Genomic DNA, 7,534 nt, shown 5'->3' with positions numbered 1-7,534 from the left:
AAACGCCTTCTTGAACAACCAAGTCTTTAATTTCCTGCGGAATATCATCAGGGAAGGAGCCAGTCTAATGTCCACAGGAAGGGTGTTCCACGGCCGAGGAGCCACCACCGAGAAGGCCCTATCTCTCGTCCCCGCCAGCCGTGCTTGTGAAGCAGGCGGGATCGAGAGCAGGGCCTCCCCGGAAGATCTCAAAGTCCTGGTGGGCTCGTAGGTCGAGATGCGGTCGGAAAGGTATCTTGGGCCAGTACCATTTAAGGCTTTATAGGCCAACGCCAGCACCTTGAATTGAGCCCGGTAGCAAATCAGCAGCCAGTGGAGCTGGTGCAGCAAGGGGGTTGTATGCTCCCTGCGTCCCGCTCCTGTTAGTATCATGGCTGCCGCACATTGGACCAATTGAAGCTTCCGGGCCGTCTTCAAAGGCAACCCCATGTAGAGAGCGTTGCAGTAGTCTAAACAGGATGTAACCAGAGCATGGACTACCGTGGCCAAGTCAGACTTCCCATTCATCCTCTACTGCAAAGGTCCCCAGATGTTTTGGCCATCAACTCACAGAAATCCTAACAACTAGTAAATGGGCTGGGATTTCTGGGAGTTGTAGCCCAAAACACCTGTGAACCCACTGGCTAAGAACCATTGCTCTAGTGTGATGAGGCAGTTATAGCGTTTCCCTGCCTTTCAGAATTGCTTCTTTAAAAATATATGATTCAGGAAGAAATATATACATACATGCATTTCAGAAGATATACTGGTTAAAATAGACATTTTCATAATTGACCTATAATTAACATTTGCAAATGTCACAACAGAAAGGTTTTTTTTTTTTTTTGTCGTGTCAGGAGTGACTTGAGAAACTGCAAGTCGCTTCTGGTGTGAGAGAATTGGCCATCTGCAAGGACGTTGCCCAGTTGACGCCTGGATGATTTTTATGTTTTTATCATCCTTCTGGGAGGCTTCTCTCATGTCCCCACATGAGGAGCTGGAGCTGATAGAGGGAGCTCATCTGCCTCTCCCCGGATTTGAACCTGCGACCTATCGGTCTTCAGTCCTGCCGGCACAGGGGTTTAACCCACTGCACCACCGAGGGCTCCAGATAGGCATTAAAATCATGGCTCATATTGCCATTGAATGGTCAATGTTTGGCAGTACCCATTCCAAAAATAACCTTTTTCTATTACAGCACCTACATTTTGAAACATCCTCTTTAATGTTAAACAGACTCGAGAAAAGCTACTTAGACCAAAGATCCTCAAAAACAAAATCCACTTTCCCAAGCACTGTATTGCATGGAAGGCACCATCTTATCGTTTTTCTACCCCAGTGTTTCCTTTGTTTCCAGATGCTATTAAACACCACTTGCAAAATCTCCAGGGCACATTGCTAATGACAAAAGAAGACAAGGATTATATCGGCCCTGTGCAGAAGGCAAAAACCGGATTTTAAGTTATTTTTTTCTCTAGTGTGATGAGGTAGAAAAGACATGTTCCTGTATGGAAAGTGTCCTTTCCTGTGTCATTGTGCGGGCCTTCCTTTCCAAGGAGTTTTTCTATAATATCTGATAGTAAAGGTAAAGGTTTCCCCTTGACATGAAGTCCAGTCGTGTCCAACTCTAGTGCTCATCTCCATTTCTAAGCCAAAGAGCCGGCATTGTCCTTAGACACCTCCAAGGTCATGTGGTCGGCATGACTGATGGAGTGCTGTTACCTTCCTGTCAGGAATATTGTAGGTAAAGGTAAAGGTTTCTCCTGATATTAAATATAGTCGTGTCTGACTCTAGGGGTTGGTGCTCATCTCCGTTTCTAAACCAAAGAGCCGGCATTGTCCTTAGGCACCTCCAAGGTTATGTGGCCGGCATGACTGTGTGGAGTACCGTTACCTTCCCGTCGGGAGTCTTGTAGCTTAAGGTAAAGGTTTTCCCCTGATATTAAATCTAATCATGTCTGACTCTAGGGGTTGGTGTTCATCTCCATTTCAAAACCAAAGAGCCGGCATTGTCCTTAGACACCTCCAAGGTCATGTGGCCAGCATGACTGCATGGAGCAGCATTAATTTCCTGCCAGAGCAGTACCTATTGATCTACTCACATTTGCATGTTTACGAAATGCTAGGTTGGCAGAAGCTGGGTTTAACAGTGGGAGCTCACCCTGTTCCTCAGATTCAAACCGCCAACCTTTTGGTCAGCAAGTTCATCAGCTCAGTGCTTCATCCCTCTGCACCACTGGGGGCTCCTGAATATGTAATATGTATTGTAATAATTAGAAGGTAATATTGCAATAAGAAGAAGATCGTAATATGATTGTAATGGCTCCTGGATTATGTGTCTTTGTATTATGTTTTTAACAGTTTATTTAATGTTTTGATATGTTATGGTTGTTATGATTTTATTGATTTTAATGTATAATGCATATTGTATCTGTATGTTTATGTTTGGAGCCCCCAGTGAGAATCAATAATAAAAGTGGGAGAGGCATGCCATAGTTTCTTCTGTGAGATACTTATTGTTATATTTTCAATAACATTTGCCAGAAAGGGATTCCAGGGCAAATCAGTGTTCTTTTACAACCGTGATGAGTGATAAAATAAAACGAAAATTTATACATGGATAACCCTTCTGTTTTCTTTCATCGGTTTAGGCAAATATGAATATAGCAGGGGAGGCGAATTTTTGTATTATTATGATTTATGTTGTATATCAACAAAGTGGAGCATTTCCACCTGCTAGCCCAGTGATAATTTGAAGTATTACTATTATTATATCCCAGTTTGTCTGTATATTTTCAGAGTAAAAACCAAGCTAGAGAAATTATTATTTGCATATCTGGTGTTCCATTCATTTTTAATTGTCTAATATAAAGAAACCCTATCACAGATGGTACATTACCATAGCTTTTGTTGTGGGGCTTTTATTACTTTTCTTTTTTTTTTTTACATTTGGAAGGTTAAAACAGATGAATGGGAGGGTGTTTCACTTCCTTCTGAAGGGCATGCTTTGACTGCAGATCAGAGCCCAGAATCTCCAGGCGGAACTATTTGTGAGTATTGCCTGAAACTATAAAGAGCTGCAGTCTATTAGTATTGAAATAATGAGTCAGATGAACCAATGGACTAGCTCAAGGTCAAGTAGCTTGCCTTTTATCTTATCATTCAATTGGGAAGAGACTACAAGTGCCTTTCTGTTCTACCCCCTGCCACGCAGAAGCACACAATTAAAGCATTCCTGACAGATGGCCTTCCAGTCTGTTTCAAAACAACAAGAAGGAGACTCTGCCACACTCCAGGCTGCTTGTTCCACTGTGTTGTCATCAGAACATTCTTCCTAATGGGTTGCTGTGAGTTTTCCGGGTTGTATGGCCATGTTCTTGAAGCATTTTCTCCTGACATTTCACCTGCATCTAATGGCAGGCATCCCCAGAGGTTGGGAGGTCAGACCTCACCCCCTGCCATGCAGAAGCACACAATTAGAATAATAGAATCATAGAGTTGGAAGAGACCTCATGGGCCATCCAGTCCAATCCCCTGCCCAGAAGCAGGAATATTGCATTCAAATCACCCCTATGATACTGTGAACCACCGCCTCCTCCTGAGAAAAATATCACAAAGGACTACCACCTCACCCGCCTCATAGGAAACCTGCTACAAAACAGGAGCTTCTTTGTTGAGTTCCAGGGCCAGAGAAGCAGATGGCGGAAACAGAAGAACGGCCTGCCTCAGGGGAGCGTGCTTGCTCCATCCATGTTTCAACATCTACACAAATGACCAGCCACTGCCAGAAGGGATAGAGAGTTTCATCTATGCTGATGATCGTGCCATTACTGCTCAAGCAGGGAGCTTTGAGATGGTAGAACAGAAACTCTCCAAAGCTCTAGGTGCTCTTACTGCCTATTACAGGGAAAACCAACTGATCCCTAATCCATCTAAAACACAGACATGCGCCTTTCACCTTAAGAACAGACAAGCATCCCGAGCTCTGAGGATTACCTGGGAAGGAATCCCACTGGAGCATTGCAGCACACCCAAATACCTGGGAATTACCTTGGACCGTTCTCTGACCTACACTGCCTACATATCAAGCAAAAAGAGGGTGCTAGAAACAACATTATACGAAAGCTGACTGGCACAACCTGGGGATCACAACCAGACACAGTGAAGACATCTGCCCTTGCGCTATGCTACTCTGCTGCTGAGTATGCATGCCCAGTGTGGAACACATCTCATCACACTAAAACAGTAGATGTGGCTCTTAATGAGACATGCCGCATTATCACAGGGTGTCTGCGCCCCACACCACTGGAGAAATTGCACTGCTTAGCCGGTATTGCACCACCTGACATCCGCCGGGAAGTAGCAGCCAATAGTGAAAGGACCAAGGCAGAGACATCTCCAGCTCATCCCCTGTTTGGATATCAGCCAGCACATCAACGACTTAAATCAAGACATAGTTTTCTTAGATCTACAGAGACACTCGCTGGAACACCCCAGCAAGCGAGAGTCCAAAAGTGGCAGGCCCAAACCCAGCACCTCAATTCATGGGTGATACCAGATGAGAGACTCCCCCCGGGCACTCAGAAGACTGGGTGACTTGGAAGGCGCTGAACAGACTGCGCTCTGGCACCACGAGATGCAGAGCCAATCTTAAGAAATGGGGCTACAGGGTGGAATCCTCGGCATGCGAGTGCGGAGAAGAACAAACCACTGACCACCTGCTGCAATGCACCCTGAGCCCTGCCACATGCACAATAGAGGACCTTCTTGCGGCAACCCCAGAGGCACTCCAAGTGGCCAGATACTGGTCAAAGGACATTTAACCAAATACCAAATTTGCAAAATCTGTGTGGGTTTTTTTCTTTTTTTTTCTTTTTAATCTCTGTGTTTGTTTTGCTCTGTTAGAATTGTAATACAATGGTTGCTGATGACACGATAAATAAATAAATAAATAAATAACCCCTGACAGATGGCCATCCAGCCTCTGTTTAAAAGCTTCCAAAGAAGGAGCCTACACCACACTCCGGGGCAGAGAGTTCCACTGCTGAACGGCTCTCACAGTCAGGAAGTTCTTCCTCATGTTCAGATGGAATCTCCTTTCTTGTAGTTTGGAGACATTGTTCCACGTCATAGTCTCCAAGGAAGCAGAAAACAGGCTTGCTCCCTCCTCCCTGTGGCTTCCTCTCACATATTTATACATGGCTATCATATCTCCTCTCGGCCTTCTCTTCTTCAGGCTAAACATGCCCAGCTCCTTAAGCCACTCCTCATAGGGCTTGTTCTCCATTTTAGTCGCCCTCATTTAGTCACCTTGATCATTTTAGTCGCCTGATTACAAGAGCTGTTCGACAGCGGAGCGGAAAAGCAGTCTGTAGTGTGGCAGAGTTTCCCTTTTGTTTTGAGACAGACTGGAAGGCGCATTCCCGACAGATGCGCCTTTCAGTCTGTCTCAAAACAACAAGAGGGAAACTCTGCCACACTCCAGACTGCTTTTTCCGGTATCGAACAGCTCTTGTCATCAAAACATTCTTCCTAATGGGTTACTGTGAGTTTTCCAGGTTGTATGGCTATCTTCCAGAAGCATTTTCTCCTGACATTTTGCCTTCATCTATGGCAGGCATCTTCAGAGGTTGTGAGGTCAGACCTCACCCCCTGCCATGCAGAAGCACACAATTAAAGCATTCCCGACAGATGGCCTTCCAGTCTGTCTCATAACAATAAGAGGGAAACTCTGCCACACTCCAGACTGCTTTTTCCGCTGTCGAACAGCTCTTGTCATCAGAACATTCTTCCTAATGGATTGCTGTGAGTTTTCCAGGTTGTATGGCTATGTTCCAGAAGCATTTTCTCCTGACATTTTGCCTTCATCTATGGCAGTCATCTTCAGAGGTTGTGAGGTCAGACCTCACCCCCTGCCATGCAGAAGCACACAATTAAAGCATTCCCAACAGATGGCCTTCTAGTCTGTATCAAAACTACAAGAAGGAGATTCTGCCACGCTCCAGGCAACTTGTTCCACTGTCAAACAGCTCTTGCCATCAGAACATTCTTCCTAATGGGTTGCCGTGAGTTTTCTGGGTTGTATGGACATGTTCCTAAAGCACAACCTCTGAGGATGCCTGCCATAGATGCAGGTGAAACGTCAGGAGATAATGCTTCTGGAACATGGCCATACAGCCTAGAAAACACACAACAACCCCCTGATTCCAGCCATGAAAGCCTTTGACAATACATTCTTCCTAATGTTTACGTGGAATCCCTTTTCCTGCAATCTGAATCCATTGCTCTGTCTCAGCCACAAGGAGAGGCAATTAAGAAATAAAATAGTTATTATTCTTTAGAGCAACAGAAAACAAGCTTGCAACATAATTGGCGTACTTTTCAAAAGACAGAGCTGTAAAAACGGAATACACAGAGGAAGTAATTTAAACCTCATCCATTTGAAAGGGACGTTTTAGTCCTCCAGATTCACGCGGTACTGCAGAATTTGCACAGAATAAGACTCACAGGACAGGTATTTTACAGCTTTGTCATCAGTACAAAACTTCAACCACTTCTCAGGTACATTATGCTAATAATCACAAAGTACTTCAGCAAAAAAAATTCCCAACAAGTTTTCACTTTTCGCAGCCTTAGCAGCTGATGGGCCTCAAGAACAGCATCCCCCTTCTGTTGCAATTATTTTGTCATTCCCATTTATGCAGCACCCAAGAAGTCAGCATCCTTTCTAGGAAAAGAGAGCAGAAAGCTTGGAGGAACTGAAATGAGAGCCTCCTTGACAACAGGCATTATTCTCATAATGCTCTCTATTTTTGGCCCAGAACTAAAGCACTGTGTCATTGCATATCAATTGTCAATATGGATAAGTGTGCAGGCAACTGGAGAATGGTGTTGCCTCCATCCATGTCTTTTTTTTTTTTTGCATTTTTAACCATTTCATTGTCAGCTTTAAGAAACAGGATACAGGGTTACATGATTACTTAGTCTCATTTCACAACAGTACTCTTCTAGCTGTAACCTACAGATGTGAGAGCTGGACCATAAGGAAGACTGAGCAAAGGAAGATAGATGCTTTTGAATTGTGGTGTTGGAGGAAAATTCTGAGAGTGACTTGGACCAAAAGAAGATCCAACCAGTCCATGCTTCAGGAAATAAAGCCCAACTGCTCATTGGAGGGAAGGATATTAAAAGCAAAGATGAAGTACTTTGGCCACATCATGAGAAGACAAGAAAGCTTAGAGAAGACAATGATGCTTGGGAAAATGGAAGGAAAAAGGAAGAGGGGCCGACCAAGGGAAAATGGATCGATGGTATCCTTGAAGTGACTGGCTTGAGTCTAAAGGAGCTGGGGGTGGCCATGGCCAACAGGGAGTTCTGGCGTGGGCTGGTCCATGAGGTCATGAAGAGTCGGAAGTGACTGAATGAATAAACAACAACAATAGCTGTGCTCCTAGTAAAAGTCAAATGAAGAACTCACACAGATCTCTAGATGCTTTTGGATTGCAATTCTCAGCACTCCTCAACATTGGCTATTCTGACTAGGGCTTCTGGGACC

The sequence above is a fragment of the Anolis sagrei genome, chromosome 2, assembly GCF_037176765.1.
Source record: "Anolis sagrei isolate rAnoSag1 chromosome 2, rAnoSag1.mat, whole genome shotgun sequence".
Taxonomy (NCBI): domain Eukaryota; kingdom Metazoa; phylum Chordata; class Lepidosauria; order Squamata; family Dactyloidae; genus Anolis; species Anolis sagrei.
This window is presented reverse-complemented; position numbering follows the sequence as displayed.